Source organism: Hemibagrus wyckioides, linkage group LG19 (assembly GCF_019097595.1).
Source record: "Hemibagrus wyckioides isolate EC202008001 linkage group LG19, SWU_Hwy_1.0, whole genome shotgun sequence".
NCBI classification, from domain to species: domain Eukaryota; kingdom Metazoa; phylum Chordata; class Actinopteri; order Siluriformes; family Bagridae; genus Hemibagrus; species Hemibagrus wyckioides.
In genome coordinates, this window is record NC_080728.1 from 15322562 (window position 1) to 15344099 (window position 21538).

Sequence of the window (21538 nt, forward strand, 5' to 3'; positions counted from 1 at the left end):
AACACCACAGTGTATATTTTCTGTTCTTGAAAGTGATTAGCATTTTAATTAACGCTATTATCCTACTACCACATCCTACAACTCTGGCTCACTTCTTCTAACATTTCATTACCTCAGACAACCCAAGCACAATTTCTTTAAACTCTTTATGTAGAAATTTTGCTGGAGAATTTAAGCATAGCCAAGCTAGCTATTGTACTGCAAAATTGAACTTTATTTAACTTATTTTTATACTTTTAAAAGAAGTTTTTCATTCTCATGTGGATGCTGGCTGCAGTGTGATTTGACAAAGTGTCCTGAAGTAACAGGTGATGATTTACTGGTGATGCAGTTATGCAACCTTTATAAGTTATTGAATCTTACTTGATGCTCATTGAAAAAGCAAAGCCATGTGGCGATTATGTCTTTTAAGTTTGATCAGATTTAGTAGAGCACTTTTAAACATTTGGACTCACTAGGTATTCATTCCACTTTGCAACCATTTTCATCAATATGACTGAATTCAATCTGATTGCAGATTCCAAAAGTAAAGTTTTGCAGTGTATCCTAAACATCGCAATCTGATTCCAATATTCGGCCTGATCGGATCTGGCCATATGCCAGAAATGTAAATGTAAGTGTGAGTATTTTTTCTGTGTGGCTCAAGAAATCTTTCCAACCTTTCCTACTTCTTAGTAGAAGTAGCAAAAAATGAAAAAAAAAAAAAAAGAAAAAGAAGAGAGACTTCATCATTTCAAAAAAAGGTTCATGAGTGACATTTCAATGCATTTGGCCTCCACTACTGTTGGCCTCCACTACTCTGACTGTAGTGATTAAAGTCTGCCTTGTAAAGCTGCTTATTTGTAGTATAGGACGTTGAAAGCAAGGTCATTTGCATTACAAATTGGCTTTTCCATTAACTCTTAGTTTATCCATGGCTGTGTTTTTTATTTAGAGGTCTGTACCATTATGACCTATCTCTAAAGGCTCATAAAGCATCATATCAAATGAAACCCATCATGTCATAAAGCACTCAAAGCAGCGGGTGTCAGAGACCTCTCGACCTCTATGCAACACGTTTAACAGCCCTTGGGTTACACTCAAGATGATGTGATTTGTTCAAGTGCGTGTCAACCTAAGGGCTGTTGAGGTGATGCACAATGGTTCTATACAGTAATGCTGCTGTCAAAAGGAAAGCTTTTAACGTGCAGCTTTTTAACAAGGATAGAAAATACAACCTGTCCTTTACACTGAGGAAATGTTTCATGACAAATGGACCTTAGGAGATCATTTAATCCTTTAGAATAAACCCTGTTTACGTTTATTGTTTATAAAAATCTGCCTACTGGACCTCCGAAAGTTCTGATTTCATATTGTCGTGTTTAAGGTGAACAAAAAAAGAATAGAGGATAAAAGAAAGTTATTTAAAGCTTTATACAGAGTTGAGGCATGTTGAGGTATGTGCATTGTGAAAACATTATCCCAAAACTGCATCCATTCACAATTTTATCCACACAAGTGTAAAAGAGTTGTATTTATTACAGTGCCATCTTCTGAGAGTTTCATATAAACACAATAAAAGGTTTATAATTTGGACTGTAAATATGCTAAATAATAATAATAATAATAATAATAATAATAATAATAATAATAATACAAAGCCATATATACAGTGGCATGCCAATACTTTAAACATAAATACAAATATTATTTCATTAGAATTAGAACTATTATTTAATAGAATTAATCAATCGTATGAAGTCTGCAAGTCTTTTTGATTTTTATTTATTTATTTATTTATTTGGATTGTTTATTTTGGAGACTGGAAAAGGCAAAATAACATCTTGTTCAAACACATTGTGTACCTCAAAAAAATATTTTTTTAATGTTTAAAAAATTATGACATTTAAATTTAGCCACAAGTGTAGGAAATGTGTGTTTGGTCAGCTTATCCTCCAAACAATAAGCTTGTTTACTTTACAGAAGAGGGTATTGAATTGGACGAAGAATTTGCCGAATCAAAATAGCTAATTAAAGTAGCCTAGATGTAAACACGTAGCGACATTATTTTTATACTACTGTGCATAACACTGTCCAATCTTATATATATATATATATTGGGGTTTTTTTTCAGTGTATAGTGTTTATTTATTCTTAATTCTTCTTTTACTTCTGAATTTAAATCCCTTTCAGAATCGTTATGTTTACATGTCTTTGTGGTCTGAGAGTTGCCACACTAAATTTTGTTGTATTTTATACAATGACAGTAATGTATCCTAACTTACATTATAATTGTGCACACTAATAAACTTATTGTTTCTGCACAATAAGATGTTGGACTAGTGACCAGAAGGATGTGAGTTAAATTCCCAGGATGACCACTACTGGGTCCTTAAGCAAGGGTCCCTTAACCCTCAGCTGATCGACTGAGGTCAGAGTAAGTTGCTCTGGATAAAGTTGTCTGCCAAATACTATAAAGGTAGTAAGAAATTTATTCTGGCCTGGGTGGAACTGGAGCCTATTCCAGGATAATATAATATAATATAATATAATATAATATAATATAATATAATATATAAGATAAGATAAGATAAGATAAGATAAGATAAGATAAGATAAGATAAGATAAGATAAGATAAGATAAGAAAAGATTATCTGTGGCCTGTCCAATCAATTTGCAAATCTCAACAGTGCATTCTTCATAGCACTCTTCAGAGGCATCTAAGTTAATCTGAACTGTTATTGGAAAATAATCCACTTCACATAAGGGGTTATCTCTCATTGGTATGCTAGCATGACATTTATAACATTCACAGCACTTTGGACACCACAGGTCCACTAGGCAATGGACACACACACACACACACTCACCTATTTGAGTTCAGTCATTACCTCACACCCTGCTACCATGACTTCATACAGGCTGCTGAATTAGTGTGATGAAGAGCAATCAACCTCTGACCTCTATTTTTCTTCCCCTCTTTCTGTTGATGGCTGTGTGACACACACAGGTCAGCAAAGCCTCTTCTTTGTTTTCGTTTATTGCTTTTTTCTCTTTCTACACTGCCAGCAACATTGTCCTTTAAATTCACAGAAACATCTCATGAGATTTGGATAAAAAATTCAAACGTATTATGGGAAAAGTTCATTTACATCTTTGCCAAAAATAGTGACTGCATGATCTAGATTTGCAGTCTGAGGAACCCAAGCACATTTTACACACACACACACACACACACACACACACACGTGAGACTGTGGACTCAGATGTTCATTGGCATGATGTCTTGCATTTCTCCAATAGAAGCGCTCCTTCCAGGTGAGACAGAGCTTGGCAACATCTGGATTCTAATAATGTCTAATTATTCTCTCCACATACTTCAACACTGACCCATTTTACTTCCTATCACACACACACACACACACACACACAGTTCAGTGTTTGCATTAGTATTAATTTATTATTGATCAATTAATTAACTATTAACATAATTTATCATCTACTAATCCCCCCCACCACTCCTTGTTGAACACTCCTTGCTGGAATCTAACTTGTAGGTCACTCCTTGCTGGACACCCGTTGATGAACACTTCTATTTGGACGCTGTTGGACACTCCTTGCTGAAGACTGCTTGTTGGAATCAATTTGTCGGGCATTCCTTGTTGGAACCAACTTGTTGAACACTCCTTGTTGGACACTCATTGTTGGACACTCCTTTTTGGAACCAATTGTAAGAATCTTAGCTGGACACTCTTGTTGTAACCAACTTTTGTAAGACGCTCCTTGTTGGACACTCCTTCTTGGACACCCATTGTTTAACACTCCTAGTTCGACATTCCATGTTGAACACTCCTTGTTGGACACTCCTTATTGGAACCAACTTTTTGGACACTTAGCTGGAAACTCCTTGTTGGAACCAACTTGTAGGATACTCCTTGTTGGACACCCATTGTTGGACACTCATTGTTGAACACTCCTAGTTGAACATTCCTTGTTGGACACTCCTTGATGGACACCCATTGTTGGACACCCCATGTTTGATGCTTGCTTTTGACCCATGCTATGATATATGACAATGTTTGTGGGCTTACACTCAATACACAACATGTCAAACTTACAGGCCTGTGTCCTGCCTCCAACACTCACACACTACAAAGTCCAATTTGGACTTCATACACTTCACATAAGGAGGTTGAGTGATGCAATTGTTGCTTGACTATCTCTGGGATTTTAGTCCCAGTGGATTCTGTCATGTCAGTAATTTTTACAGACTGTGCATATGTACTGTATGTATAGACAGATTACAGTGTTTTAACATTCTATAAAATGAACAGTAGAAATAACCCCAGATAAAATATGTCCAGTGTGAATTAAATGCAGTGGGAAGCACCACAGAATTCTTTACTACTGTTTCCATTTGAAACAAAACTAAATACATATAAATCAATAAAACAGATATAATGTTTAAGTGCAGGTCAGACTCCCACACATTCCTGGGTTAATTCTCTCTTGTTGCTACTCTTTGTGCATGTTTTCCTCGGGCTATCTGATTTTTCTGAGGTCTCTGAAGCATCCCATCAAATCTACTTCGACTCTTTGCTTCACACAATTGTCAAATTGCCCAATAACCACTCTGAAAGCAAGTGTGTGCCAAGGACACCAGAGCAGATCTCAGTAGCTGTGCTGTAAATAAGCAACCCTTCCAGTATCTATCCACTTCCACTTAATGTCGTTCTCAGAGCAATCAGCTGTTGCTCAGCTGCTCCCAGACAGAATGAGGGAGGGCGGACAGCTACAGGTGTGTTTAAGGTCATACAGTGATGCAGTATTTTGTTCCTGTCATCACGCCTGAGTCAATTTCCATTTTAGACAGTTCAAGCTTTGTGACACCGACTACGACAAACAATGTATACTGATCTGAAAACATGAGCATGAGCATAACGTGTTTTTTTTCCATGTGCCATCTAGAATAAACACTGTGTACTGTATTTTTGTGTCTGACAGATGGTCACCTCCACCAGATAGAAATAAGCAATGTTATCTCTTAAAGTCTAGACAAGTGGCTCTCATAAACATAGCCAGAGGTTACAGTGGTGGAAATCCCAACAAACCATTATCAACACTATTTGTTTATTATTGAGTTCTTACGGTTATGAGAATAATTGACTTGACAGTTAAATGAAATGGGTTGGATCCAAATCTTAGTTAAAATAAAATAAAATAAAATACAGTAGTTTGTAGTGTAAAATTCAGTAATTGAAAGCATAATTCAATAGTTTGTCACAATATCGGCATTAAAAACTAATGTCACATAAAAAGGAGGCTGCAAAAAAAAAAAAAAAAACCTCTGTTCTAGACAATTCCTTGCACCCAGTTTGGTACAGTTTCAGAATGATTATGACTACTTCATCTAAATATAATGCAAGTACTCCTAGCCTCCCTAAAAGGGAAAAATGAATTGAAGTGGATGGTATTTTTGCACAAGTAATGGATGGTAGTTTTTACCATTTGACATAGCATTTCACAGCAATGGCTGTTAGTCTAAATCAGTATGCATCTAAAAATGGTGCAGAACGGGTTTTTCATCATGTCTGGATAAGCGCTACCATGGCGAATGGAGTACACCTTTGAGTGATTAGTTCTTGGGTGTAGATTAGACCACATTCATCTCAAGTGGTTATGCTGTGGACAGATGAGACATCTGTTTTAAACTTGAAACAAGAGAATAAACACACTTCTCTGTGCAGTAAGTATTATGTTTCCTTAGTCCATCCATGCATCCATCCATCCAGCCATTTTCTGTGCCACTTCTTCTACACAAGGTCAGCAGGACCCTGGAGTCTATCCCAGGGGGACATGAGGTACAAGGTGGCAGACACCCACCAGTCAACAACCCCTGTATCCTGGGTTCTTTTTTAATGATGCTATGACAACATCTCATTATTATTAATATCTATCTAGCTCATAATTTCCACCTCTGCATGTTTATCATCATGATTATTATAATGAATGCTATATTTGTAGTAAATGTTCCAATTATCCTTCACAGAGTTGTGGGGAGCCTGGAGGCTATCTCAGGGCTTCAAGGTGTCAAACCATCACAGGGCACAATCACACATTTTGGACTAAGTGAGAAAACTGAAGTAGCCAGAATGATTCCCTGAAGCATGGGAAGAAAATGAAATGAAATGAAACAGCCTTTATTTGTCACATATACATTACAGCACAGTGAAATTCTTTCTTTGCATATCCCATCCTTGGAGGTTGGGGTCAGAGCGCAGGGTCAGCCATGATACAGCACCCCTGGAGCAGAGAGGGTTAAGGGCCTTGCTCAAGGGCCCAACAGTGGCAACTTGGCAGTGCTGGGGCTTGAACCCCTGATCTTCCAGTCAACGACCCAGAGCCTTAACCACTTGAGCCACCACTGCCCAGAGAACATGTGGAAGTGGTAATCAACCCCCCAACCCAGGAAGTATATATAAAACACACATAGTGAAACAATGCATAAATCCATACACTTATAATAATTACATAGGAATAGTCTAAAAGCCATTTTATAGATACAGGAACAAATTGACTCATCCTGTTAAAAGACTCATTAAATAATAGTTAACTTTAGATACAGCCTTTACCATTTAAAGAACCCGTGAGCACAAGCAGAAGTTCACTGTGCTGTAATGTATATGTGACAACTCTTGAATGTCAAGGTTTAAAAGGCATCCAAATGTGTTTGTGTGTGTGTGTGTGTGTGTGTACACCTTTAGCTTATGACTTGATGCTGTGTCAGACTTATACACAAAGAAATGGGCTGTGGGTGAATGAAGAATTCATATTCACAGAAAAAAGTTCCCTCTAGCACCCTTACGGGTTCTTTGGCTTGTACCATTGGAGAATTTATTAAAGGCTCTGTGAAAAACTCTGCAGCTGTGAAGTTCATTTTTTTTATTTTAATTCTGAAATGAACTCCTTTAGGAGGTTAAAATATATTCAAAGGACACTTGTGGAACCCTTTTTAGCATAAAAAATAAAAATAATAATAATTTAAAAAAATCTAGTTAAATCTTGTACAATAAAGGTTTTTTTTTTGGATGGATGGATAGATGGATGGATTTAACCTATCTTTCTTTGCAGACATAAGTAAAGACCTAGCAAAGGGAAGGGAAAAGTTTACAATAGCCAGAATGTTTTGGGAGATGAAAGTCGACACTTCACTTCAATTTTAATTCAATTTATTTCCATAGTGCTTTTAACACTGTCTCAAAGCAGCTTTGCAGAAATATAGAGAATATATGCAGAATATATAGAATAAAAATGATAAAGTTTAAAATTACATGAATATTTATGCCCAATGAATGAGCCTGAGGCAACGGTGGCAAGGAAAATGTCCCTGAGGCGATATGAGGAAGAAACCTTGACAGGAACCAGGCTCAGAAGGAAGCCATGTGAAACCAGACAGTAAATAATGTAGATGTAAATAATGTCCTTTCTTCTAATGTCCCTTCACTTCACCTGAGAAATGGAGGTTAAGAATGAACAAGAAGTTTGAGTCAGTAAAAGTTTAATGAAGAAAAGATATAAGGTATGCTGATATAGGTTAAAAGTTGGGTAGCCATCTTAAAGTAGACTATTGGACTGGACTGGACATTCTACAGATTGATATTACCATTTATTTTTTTCTTTATTTAGTTCAAACTGACTGTCCTTCAAGATTTCTTAGAACAGCTTCATTTTGCTTTGTGAGGCTCTTTTGTTTTAAAGTTTTCAGATAGCTCTGGATTGTTCATATGGACCTGTTCGGTTAAACCTGTTCATTTAAAAATGACTAATATACTATATATATATATATATATATTTCAAGCTCAACAAGAGGTGCATTTGTGTATAAGCTAGTTTTATGTTTTCATAGAAATGATGCTTAAAATAATCCAGGAATATTAATGGCTGTGGGAATACAGTTAAATGTAAAAAAGAATTGGGTTTAAGCAAACAGAATGGAGTTTTCATTCATATAAGTACATAACAGGCTGAACATTGCTATATTTAAAGAGGACAAGGACACTGGTGGACAAGGAGTCATTTGTATTGATGTTCTCATCATTGGAGCCCACTTTACATTTTGTATAATACATGCTCCTAATAAGGATGATCTGTGAAGGATGAAGTGAACAGGATCTTAAGAAATGCAGAGAGGGGCATGTTATGCTGGGAGGAGATTTAAATCAAGTTTTGTTTGGTATCTTAGACAGATGCAAGTTCTCAGTGCTAAGAGATAGGGCAGCCATTTACATGGTAATACATGACATCAATTTGGTTGTAATTTGTTGACTGGTGAACCCTAGGAGTCAGGAATAACATCTTGAAATTGGGTGATTGGTTGGGCTAGAAGCTGCCAGTATCCCCAGGGTTACAGTTACAAGCCTACTGGAGGACAGAACTGAAATACCCAGTGTGAACAAGAACAAACTCTTAGTCCTGATAGCTGGAACTGTTACAGCAGCTAGTATAAATATTGCAGCACTGGAAATCACCCAAACTTCCAGCTCTCAAGGAATGGTGGAGGTTGCTGATGTTGGAAACTCCTCTTATAAAAAATAAAATGCTCAGCAGAATTAAAAGGCCTGTGTTCATGGGAATCTGGGACGAATTTATGAACTGGGTCACCTCTTAAAATGTATTTACATTTATACATGAGACTAAATGCTAACTAAACGTTGTGTTTAATTTTAACCTTTTAGCCTTTTACTGTAGATCTCAGTAGGATATTAATCATGTTAACAATACACTTCTACACATCAGGCATCTATGGTATCTTTTACTGTGTCTCCTAAACCCAGATAAAGAGTCCTGCGGATGACATTTGATTTGGTTTTAATTTTTTTACAAACCAGGACATTTGCTATTTGCTGGCTACTTTAACATGATCTGTTATATCACATACTATACTGTACTGATATCAGACTGTCTCACATAATCCTTTGTACCTTATGTACCTTGCCGTTCATAATGTCAATCATTTGTAGTACTGAATAAATCTGACATTCTGACACTTTATGACTAAACACACTGTTTACATGTTTTTTTGTTTTGGTCTGGGTGGAAGGGTACAACTGAAGCTAAAGAATTTCATTATATATAAATTATAATGTATATATAAACATATTATATATAAAAATTAATTTTAAGGTTTTGTCTGACTCTTTTATAATGTATATCCTAAATACTGTTGTACAAATATCTGAAAATGACCATAAAAACCTGAACTACAACAACAACAAAAAAGAGATTTTTCAAGTAAATAAATAAATAAACTGTCTAAATATATTAGGCAAAAATGTAGAGTCATATTTTGGAGGTTTCACAAGGTGAAAGTTGATGTATGTATGTATGTATGTATGTATGTATGTATGTATGTATGTATGTATGAGCGATTTATCCAAATCTGTGAGCCACTTATTCAAGTCTGTGATCAAACACAGGAACAAGCAACAAAAAAGAGCAGTCATTATAAAAAATCATGCCCTGATAGAATAACATTTATAGAAACCAGTGCTTAGATAAGCCACCCTAATGGCAAAGCCTTATAAAGACAGGTCGTGAATGAATAGATGTAAAAGAGAGTTAAAGGGAAACAGGAGCTCAGTTGGCAGGAGAGCAAGAGCAAGCTAATATCAGGACTGGATTTGACTGCGGATTTGTGGAGGATCCTGGACCACTGTGTTATAAAGTAGACTCAATTTATCATCCCAGGTTTATTCAAATATGACTTGATTCACGTAGATATTATTTCTAATTGGTCTTCGGTTGAAACTATGGTTCAAGTTGAATTAAATTGACCTATTAGACCCTAGTTATAAATCTCAACAGTAATAATGACTATGATAGTCATTTACCATGAGCTAATTCACTGCAACACATACAGTGTGTAGTGATAATATCATGAACAGTTAACGATGAAGGTCACATTTAACTAGAGTGCCAAGATGTTATGGATGTATGTAATGAAGGTCTGCACTACAACATCTCGATTTGAGCTGTTTGGAATCCTGCCATTTCACACAAATACATGTAGATGTGATAATAGCAAACAAACACAAAGAACTGTTCTGATACTATTCAGCAAATCCATCTGCTCCTCCGAGGTTTAAAATATATTCTGAATTACAAATCTCATTCTCACATCTTCACTCTCTGCACCTCCCTAATAGGATGTCAGGCACCTCAGAGGAGACTGTAGATTATTGCAGTGTGCTTTGATGGTATCATATAATAAATATCTACCTACCTGATGTTTTTCCTTCTCTCCCTAGCTCATTTTCTCACTATCTGAGCTCATCAAGCGGAAGGTTCTGCACTCTTCCGTAGCTCAGTCCTGATCCCTTCTTCCGTCGTTGCTTTGATACCCAGTTTTTGTAGCTTATGGCTGAGGAGGTGAGCAGAAACTGAAAGTGACTGTATCATTTCTGCATGGATAAGCATCTAAACGATGATTGATGGATTGTCAGATACATATGTAATTTATTCAATGAAAACTGAAAATCACTGTCAGAGTCCATTGGAACTTAAGCAACGATGGAGAGAAGACAGGAACTAGAACAAAACCGGAACTAAATCCTAAAACCTAAATACACATGACAGAGGCTACAGTGATTAGCACCAAGGACAAGACTGTGACACATTGTCACCGATTCACATTTAGCATCACAGTCCCCCGAGTGACAACTCCTATCTCTGCCACATCCTGTCAGTGATTTGTTACCTGATCGTGTTCACCTGTTCTTTGTCGATCATTGATGGATCATTTTTTACCCTGTTAAAGTCTTACTCTGTATTTATGTTTTTAAGGTTTTTCTAGATGAGTTTTCTTGATTCACTATTTGGTCTGTTTTTATTTATGTCTGTTTTGCCATTGATTATGAAATGTTCTTGCTAACTTTGCCCCCTGTTTGTTTGACCCCTGCTACAAACTCGGATTATGATTTTTGGATTTTGCCCGTATTAAAACACACACTTTGGTTCCATACTTGCCTCACCACATATTGCAGACATACACTATATTGCCAAAAGTATTCGCTCACCCATCCAAATAATCAGAATCAGGTGTTCCAATCACTTCCATGGCCACAGGTGTATAAAATCAAGCACCTAGGCATGCAGACTGTTTTTACAAACATTTGTGAAAGAATGGGTCGCTCTCAGGAGCTCAGTGAATTCCAGCGTGGAACTGTGATAGGATGCCACCTGTGCAACAAATCCAGTCGTGAAATTTCCTCGCTCCTAAATATTCCACAGTCAACTGTCAGCTGTATTATAAGAACGTGGAAGTGTTTGGGAACGACAGCAACTCAGCCACGAAGTGGTAGGCCACATAAACTGACGGAGAAGGGTCAGCGGATGCTGAGGCGCATAGTGCGAAGAGGTCGCCAACCTGCAGAGTCAATCGCTACAGACCTCCAAACTTCATGTGGCCTTCAGATTAGCTCAAGAACAGTGCGCAGAGAGCTTCATGGAATGGGTTTCCATGGCCGAGCAGCTGCATCCAAGCCATACATCACCAAGTGCAATGCAAAGCGTCGGATGCAGTGGTGTAAAGCACGCCGCCACTGGACTCTAGAGCAGTGGAGACGCGTTCTCTGGAGTGACGAATCGCACTTCTCCATCTGGCAATCTGATGGACGAGTCTGGGTTTGGCGGTTGCCAGGGGAACGGTACTTGTCTGACTGCATTATGCCAAGTGTAAAGTTTGGTGGAGGGGGGATTATGGTGTGGGGTTGTTTTTCAGGAGCTGGGCTTGGCCCCTTAGTTCAAGTGAAAGGAACTCTGAATGCTTCAGCATACCAAGACATTTTGGACAATTCCATGCTCCCAACTTTGTGGGAACAGTTTGGAGCTGGCCCCTTCCTCTTCCAACATGACTGTGCACCAGTTCACAAAGCAAGGTCCATAAAGACATGGATGACAGAGTCTGGTGTGGATGAACTTGACTGGCCTGCATAGAGTCCTGACCTCAACCCGATAGAACACCTTTGGGATGAATTAGAGTGGAGACTGAGAGCCAGGCCTTCTCGTCCAACATCAGTGTGTGACCTCACAAATGCGCTTCTGGAAGAATGGTCAAAAATTCCCATAAACACACTCCTAAACCTTGTGGACAGCCTTCCCAGAAGAGTTGAAGCTGTTATAGCTGCAAAGGGTGGACCGACGTCATATTGAACCCTATGGATTAGGAATGGGATGTCACTTAAGTTCATATGCGAGTCAAGGCAGGTGAGCGAATACTTTTGGCAATATAGTGTATCTATAAACTATAAACAGCTGCAGAAAGGACATTATTTACTGTCCAGTGTAACCTAAATAAGGATGAATTCCCTTTTGAGTCTGGTTCCTCTCAAGGTTTCCTTCTCATACAATCTCAGGGAGTTTCTCCTTGCCACCGTTGCCTCAAGCTTGCTCATTAGGCATAAATGTTAGAGATAAATAGTCACTTAATTTGACTATTTATCTTTATCATTTTTATTCTATGCCTCTATACTGTAAAACTGCTTTTAGACAATGTCCATTGTTAAAAACGTTATACAAATAAATTGAACCGAATATCTTTTCACAGTATATAACTGATACATGCATATACACTGATATATATATATGTATTGCCATATGCAGTCCATTTGCTTACTGCAGTGTAAAAAGCTAACCTTAAAAAAAATCATTGTCCGCACCTATAGCCTGGGATAGAAATTTGGAAAGCACTGAGCTCCATCCACTGTGCTGAGCAGAGCATAATTTGGGCTGGCCTTACCCACATAGACGCTGTACAGAGATAGGGTACATTAATAAACCCAAAATCCTGCTGAGAATAAAAGCTCTGCTTCAGACATGGTCTTTTAATGCTAGACTTAATGTTATATGTCTGTTACTGAGCTGATTACTATGTAATTTCTTTAAATCCCTATTTGGCTTGCATACCTTATTCTATAGTATCATCTCTTAATTGTTATTCACGCTCCAGAATTTCAAAATATTTTTAAACGCTGAAAAAAGACAATGAGTGTCTTGACTCACACATCCGTACATTCAAGAAAGCAATCACTTGAGATTTTCAACACTCCATGTGTGAAGGGAGTTAAATGCCACTTCTCCGTATATTTGTGCCTCAAAAGAAAGGGAGTGCTGAGGCAGAGCCGGCAGACGTGTGGCACATGTGAATGTGAAAGACAGACAGCCGGGAAAAAGGCTGAGATCAATAGAGCCAGACCCTTCTCACAGACATAGCCCAGCTTTCAAAGATAAGTCACTGATCTCTCACTGAGCTGCTCATACAGCAGGGAAAAGAAACTCACGCATACACACTGAGAAAAAGCACTCCACCTGGGAAGTCATACACAATGACCCTTCATAAAAATCTTCTTTTTGTATCTTTCAAGCATTTTCTGCATTGGTATCAACATATTTTTGGTTTCAACCTATGTTTCCTTCATAATCATCCTCTCTATCCTTTTCACTGGGCCAGTCCTGCTCTCTTCAGTGGACCATGCTACTTCTGTACAAGCCCTGTCTATCTTTTCATATAGGTCACAAAAAAGATAAAATAATGGCCTATATATTCTTTTTTTTTTCACTTTAGTTCCCTTGTCCTTTCTACCCATTTTATCAGTCATATTTGCATTACCTTACTAGCAATCTGTACCTGTCTTGTCCAGTCCTACAGAGAGTGCCTTATTCATCTTATTGCCGGTCCTAAATATTCTTTCTACTGGCCCCATCTAGCATTTCTCACAGTCTCTCTTTATCCATCTTCACTTTGATCCGCCCATCTTTGTAGGATCCTTTCTAATTTTCTTCATTGATTCTATCTATCCTTTTTTTCTTCCCCTCTTCACTAGGACATTCTGTTCTCTCAAACTCTTCTTCACTGGCTCTTTACAGAACTAACCATATACAAAAGCTCTCTACTTTTCATCTCTAGTCATCTCTATGCCTCTTCACCGGCTCTCCATAGTATTTTTTCACAGGCCGGTATCCTACACTGGCTGTACTTCCATGCCTTTCATGTAGGGAACAAACAAAATAAAAGCTGAATGGACTTTTTTCACTGGTCCTATTCACTTTTTTCACAGATTATGTCAACACTTTCTTATTGCTCCATCTTTTTCCTGTACTAGCCACCTATGCTATTCCCATATACACATTTGCTATATAACCTGCTTTCTCTATATACTCTCTGTCTTTGTGCTAACTTCCCATCCTTGCTGGTCATGTGTACTCTATCATGGTGACCCTTAACTCTTTACACTTCTTCACATGGTTAATTTTTCACACTCTCAAATTCTTCAACTACCTAGTTTAGCTAATCCTTTTGTAGCTTTCTGCATTGGCTCTCTTTGTCTTTAGTTCTTCTCTTCTATGTTGGACCACCTACTCTTTTTCACTAATTATCAGTGATTATCAGTAATTTTCACTATCTACTTCCTCTCTACCATTTTTATTGACTCTCCCTGCCCTTTTTAAAGACCCCATCCACCCTTCTCCACCGGCCCTATCTATATGTCTTCACTTTTTTTTAAACAGGTTCTTCATAACCATCTTCCCAAGTTTCCTACCTTTTTATCTCTTCCTTCTTTGGTCACATTCTTGACTGGTTGTATAACGGCCCTGTCTACTCTTCCCTTTTGGACATTTTACTCACTTTGTAAGTCATTGTTGTTAATTCTATACAGTATATTTTTACCTAGGATCTCAACGCCTCTTCCTGATGATACTACTGTTTGCTGGTTATATTTACTTCATTTGATGACCCTATATAGCTTTCGTCTTATTGGTTCACTTCTTGTGGGACATATCTAACATCTGCTTCACTGTCCATTTCTTCTCTACCACATTGACACTTCTAACCTACCTCACTGGCCTTTTCCTCACCCTTCTCCACCCACTCTATCTACATTTCTATTTACTGACCCTATCAAGCTTTTTTCCACTGGCCATGTGTACCCTTTGCTGACTATACTTTCCTATTTTTCATGTGGGGTGGAAAGAAAATAAAATATCTAAAATTGGCAAGAAAATATCTTGAAATAAACCTTAAATGTGGTCGACCCTTTTTCTTGAAAAGAACAAGGAGGTGAAAAATATTTTTCCCACTCCACATTATAACCTTCATTACTTATATAGATAAGCAGGCCAGTAGATGGTGCAGAAAATCACACATTAGCTGAGGTGCTGAAGAAATAGATTTAATAATGGCTGTAGGGTGTGGTTCAATTTTCCCTGAGCTGGTTAAAAGCTGCAGCATGAGGGGATATCACACCAGACACATAGCTCCAGCTGAGATGGTTGTGATATTTCCTGTAACTCCATGTGGCCTGAGAGCTCGGCAGACAGATGGCACCTGTCCGTGAGATAACCTTTGTATTGTTCTCAGACACAGACCAACATAAACACAGTGACAAATGCTTGCAAATTGTATATATCTGTGTATTGACTTTGTATCAAGCCAATCAAATCAGTGTATTATGGAAACAGAATAATCGTGTTGACTAATTTATTAATGAATTCTTCCTTTCAGCAGCACAACCTGCTGATCCTGAGAAATATCCTGAATGTATAGGATACTGGTTAATTTTTTTTGTTTGTTGAGAAATATATGTTTTTGAGTACAGGAGTGATCCAGGGGCAGCCCCAAGAAAAGCTCAGCAGTGGGAAAGAGCAGCAGGTTACGAGACAGGTGAAGGCAGTGTGAAAGTCAGTAAAACAAAAAAACTCGAATACTAAAGGATTATGGTAGTGCTCTGTTATTGCACAGGGCTGTAGAGACCTGGTAACAGATGGAGGGAGTTTCCCAAAGGCTGAGCTGGAAAGGAGGGCCCTATGTGATCATAGGTCATATCATTAGACTGTGACCAGGGTTAGATTTTCTTCTTCAGCTTTGTGTAGGCTGTCTGACCCCCGACTGCTCAGACAGTAAGTACTATTTGCTGTCTGCAAATAATCAGAATACACCATTTTATGCAGAAAATCTAAGTTTGCACGTTTAGTATAATTCCAGTCATTACAATGAGAATGAAAGGCTTGCTTTCAGACATTGCATGTTTTATTTTTTCCTAACCATTTTGGTCAACATGTAATATGACAGGGAGCATGGTCACTTGGTGGTTGACACATTTGCCTCACAGCTGCAGGATTTGGGGCTCAATTCCCACCTCTGAGGATGTGTGTGTGTGTGGAGTTTGCATGTTCTCCCCATGCATCAGGAGTTTCCTCCAGGCCCCCTGATTTCCTCCCCCAGTCCAAAGACATGCACTGTAGGCTGATTGGCATCTCTAAATTGTCCCTAGTATGTGTGTCATCGTACCCTTGGATAGACTGGCATCCTGAGTGTTGGGAGGCAGCAGGGTGTTAAATAATCTGACTGCTTCATGGAAAAACCTGGTGGGCAGTCTGCTGGTTGTGGCACGGATACTCCTATACCTTTTGCCAAATGGCAGGAGGGTGAAGAGTCTGTGAGAGGGATGGCTCTTTACTGGTGGCTTTGTTATGAGGCGTCAAAAGTGGATAGAGAGGTCCTGATGATCTTTTCAGCTGTTCTCGCAATCCATGTAGGGACAGACTATACAGGATGGAGGGGGAAGGTTGGCTCTCTTAAGGCTCAGGAAGGATGTGGAGGTGCTGCTAGTTCTTGTTGATAGTCACACACCATGAAACTTAGTCTACTCAGGTCTTCCTCATATTCCTCATCAATCATGTCTTTAGTCTTATTAACATTAAGAGATGGATTGTAGTCTCTACACCATGCTGGTCCACCTCCTTCCTGTACACTGACTTATCATTGTTGCTGATGAGACCCAGAACTGTAGTTGTTCGAATAGTAATAGCAGTATATTAGATTATATAAATCATTAAACAGTTGATTGAACAGACAGTTGTCTACTTTCTTTGACTGTATAGTCGTTGACATTCTTCCACATCCAGTCCATCCACATCCTACCAACTTCTGTTACTACACTGCATCCTGATTCTCTTTTTCTCTGTGCTTTCTTTCTTTCACTCTGATGCCCACCCATCTCACTCATTCCCCCACCCTATCTCCCCCCCCCCCTCCATTTTTTCCCTCTACATGCCACCCAATCTGTCCTTGCCTCTCAGAGGACAGAGGGAACATATCTATCTGAGGCTAATACCTCCACAGGATGACTGTGAGATTCACAACACCCCTGGAGAAATCCAGGCATTGCCTTATCTTTCAGGGAGTGAGAGTGTGTATGTTACACCAGGGTGTTTGTGAAGTGGAATATAGGTTTGCTTTCTATTACACGAGCACCCTGGTACATACTGTGCTTATATATTCAAGAGTTGCCGATGTGTGTGTGTGTGTGTCTCATAGAGTAAGTCCAGTACAGGTAATGCCGGCTGATGAATTTTGCATGTCCTCCTCTCCATGTCCTGCTCGGACTCCCGGTGGAAGAAGCAAACAGAGACAGAAAGCTTTCTTGATGCATATTGAAGTATACTCTCTCCGCCAAGCTAACCTGATTTTATGAATCTTTTCCATTTCAATCCCTTACCAATCGCAGAAAAACACAGCAATTTGAATGCAAATGAGACTGCTTGCATGCAATCTCTTACATGAATGCACACACACACACACACACAGAGGCTTTATGTGTATGTGCACACGCATTCTACATCCAACAAAGAGCAGATCAGAAAATGGATGTGTGGACTATAGGAATACAAATTAGAACTGGGGTGATGATACAGAGGTGCAAACACTTTCCACCATCTTTGTGCTGTATTAACACCACTGTGTCAGACAACAGATTACACTTTACGCTGTACAATTCAGTCTCTTCTTTTAGCAGATCTACAGGGAGGGATAGTTCCTGTGGAATTAGAAAAGCTCTAACTGAGAGAAAGAAAGGTGTGATGGTTTGGTGGAGGTACAGGAGGAACATTAGCAGAAATGAAGTGTGTGTGGTGCAAGCTGGAGTTGCTGGCTGATTTATTTATTCCTAGATTATTATTGAAAGTGGACTGCCAAACAGGAGATGGTAAAATAAGTAGACAGCTGTGCATTCACTTTTCAGATTCCCCCCATTTCTCATTTTCCGTCTCTGTTTACGCTTTCTCTCCAAACTTTCCTCTCCCATATTTGCCTGCTCTACCATTAACACTGTACACTCTAACCTCTATTTTTCCCTTTCCATAATTGTAACCCTGACAAGGTTATCTGAACGAATCCATTTATTGTGATTTCCATTATCACTACACACTTGTACACACATACACAAAACACACACTCATACCTGTCTACTTGAATGATTTGAAGTGGCAAAGGAGTACCTGAGGGAGTGCTGTCCTCATTTCATAGTTACAGACACACAAAAAAAAAAAAGCCTCTCAAGGGCAGACAACTTCACACACACACACACACACATTCACCCTCCAACACAGGAATGTCATTCAATAGGTCATGTAATGTGTTTAGCAGTTTTAACTTTGTGTGTGTGTGTGTGTTTTAAAAGGTTGTATGCATTAAGAATTTACTCTGCTCTTCATGAAATAACACTCAATTCATCTTTTTCCATTCATACAGCAGACGCTTTTAGCTAAACAGCTTGACATCTTGACATACAGTATCTTGAAAGCAAATAAAGTTCGGAATGTCTAATGATGGAATTTATTTGATATTGTTATTCACCAAGTAAAAATGACCACAGGTCCACGGTCATTGCTAGCAACAAAACCACAAATAACAGCAGTAAATGTAAGGGGTTAGGCGATATTGAGTACATGCCATGAACCCTAAAGGAGTACTTGTATTGAAAGGTATGGCTGGGGGTCTAGTGCTGAGGAGAGTGTGTCAGGGTGTGGAGTTCAGAGTGAACATGCATCAAAAGGGTCTACAGGATAAACAGCAGGCCTCGGATGGAGGCCAGATTCTATTTTATCTGTCTGAAAAAGGAAGAAAAGCGTGGAACAAATCATCTATTATAAGATGCCAACGCTAAAAACACACATACATATTTTTTAATTTGCCAAGGAAACAGCTTCAATCTTTTTTTTTCTCATAACTCGGCCAAGGTATCACGCTTCTTCCAGCCACACATGCCAGACACACACTTCTTTGCGGTTGGCAGTTAGTCCTGCCTCATGGACGATGCCAAACGCCTCTTGGAGGTACACAAATTTCCACCCATTCTCAAGGAAATGAGAACATTGTGTGATTGATGTGAGCTGAACGGCTACAGCATGATATCTACAGAAGGTCATGGGGCACCATGGAGCCAAAACAGCATAACACAATACAGCTAAACAGCCAACATTGCTGCCTCACAGTCCCTGGCTTTCCTCCCACCTCTCAAATACCTGCTGCTAAACTGCTAAGCCGTGCAAGAATGTATGCATGGTGCCCTTCAATAGTTCAGCATCTCGTCTAGACTGGCTTCACGCATCATGTTCAGGTATTTCTGGGACAGCCTCCAAATTCACAACAACCCTGACAAGGATAAAATAACTACTGGCTATATTCCTCCAATCATCCATCCTACATAGGGAGCCTAGTGAAAAGTCATTTCAGAATAGCTACCATCCCTGGTGGCTCACAGACAGGATCCCATGCTCTTACCACAGTGGCCTGAGTTTGATTCCCAGGCAAGGAACCAACCTGGCCACTGAGGGGTTAACTCTCAGTGCCGGTCTCCAGCCTGGATAAAATGGGAGGGTTGATTCAGGAAGGGCATCTGGCATAAAACCTGTGCCAAATCAAAAATATGCAGATCAGATGGTCCACTGTGGCGACCCTGCACAGGAAGCAGCCGAAGCACAATAACAAAATTGCAGAAAAGCTACTTCCTACCGCTACCTATGGCCCTATATTTATGTAATCAAAGCCGGTGGAAAAAATAGAGCATGTACAACTTGTTACTATATACTTTTGCCGTCCATCAACACTGGTACCTTTGACACTGGTACTAATCTGGTGAAGAGTAGTGCAAATGTAAAGAGGGTTTAAATAAGTACAGTTTCCACTGCTGTGTTTAGTCATTGTTCTCAGATGGGCAATCAAATCAGACCATCCTATTCCATCTTAAAAAATCCCTACTGTGTGCTAAAAATCCTGTTAGTGTGAATTGCCTCGAATGCTCTCTGAGACAATGGCACTGTTGCCGTGGGAAGCATGATACACAGAAGAGAGGATGAGGAGCACAACAGGAATAAATAACTGGCTGCCTGCCATAACTTACAACAAATTACAAATTTGTTTTCTGTCCTGTTGTGGGTTTTTAGTGGGTGTTTACTCATGCGTGTACTAATACGTAAGTGCTTATATGAGCTCCTTTATTATGTGATATATTTAGCGAACTTGTTATTTCTTAGACGTTCTCTAGTTTCTTTTAATTATATTGTATGATGGTTTATACTGATTCGGCTAATTATACAGTGTTTTAATGAGTAATGACCCATGAAAACAATCTGCCTGACTTGAGGGGTTTGTTTTCATTGATTTTCGAAAAAATATATAATATAATCAGTTGTATTTTGCTGGTAATTGAGTCCATGTTGGAGTGATGCTGATATAAATAGCATATACACCAATCAGGCATAACATTATGACCAGCTGCCTAATATTATGTTGGTCCCCCTTTTGCTGCCGAAACAGCCCTGACCCGTCCTGCACTGTGTATTCTGACCCCTTTCTATCAGAACCAGCATTAACTTCTTCAGCAATTTGAGTAACAGTAGCTCGTCTGTTGGATCGGATCACATGGTCCAGCCTTCACTGTCCACGTGCATCAGTGAGCCTTGGCCGTCCATGACCGTGTCGCTGGTTCACTACTGTTCCTTCCCTGGACCACTTTTGATAGATACTGACCACTGCAGACCGGGAACACCCCACAAGAGCTGCAGTTTTGGAGATGCTCTGATCCAGTGGTCTAACCATCACAATTTGGTCCTTCATCAAACTCGCTCAAATCCTTACACTTGTCCATTTTTCCTGCTTCTAACACATCAACTTTGAGGACAAAATGTTGACTTGCTGCCAAATATATCCCACCCACTAACAGGTGCCATGATGAGGAGATCATCAGTGTTATTCACATCACCTCTCAGTGGTCATAATGTTATACCTGATCGGTGTATAAATGTATTTATAAATGTATATGTAAGGATTTAAGGAATCAGAACTTTTGATGATCTTTTTTAATCAAGATAAGTGAAAGTGAAACTAAGAAATCCATGAACAGAGATCCAATAACAGTGAGGCTAATGTTTAAATGTTGTAATTGAATTTTAATTCAGGTGATGCAAAGAATCGTGCATATTTATGATTCTAGTGTAAATTTAGAAATCTGGCAGTAATGATTTAGTAGATTAGAAACATAGAGGAAGCCAGGGCATCTTTTAGTGAAACTGGAATGCAGTCTTAAAAGGTATTTTATTTTTTATTTTATTTTTAATTGTGGTCAATTTTAAAATGCTAGAATTTTGCTTGTGAATGAGGAAAAAACTGAAGAGAGAATTTAAAAGTTTTCTCCATGTGAACAGGATGCCACACAAATCTGT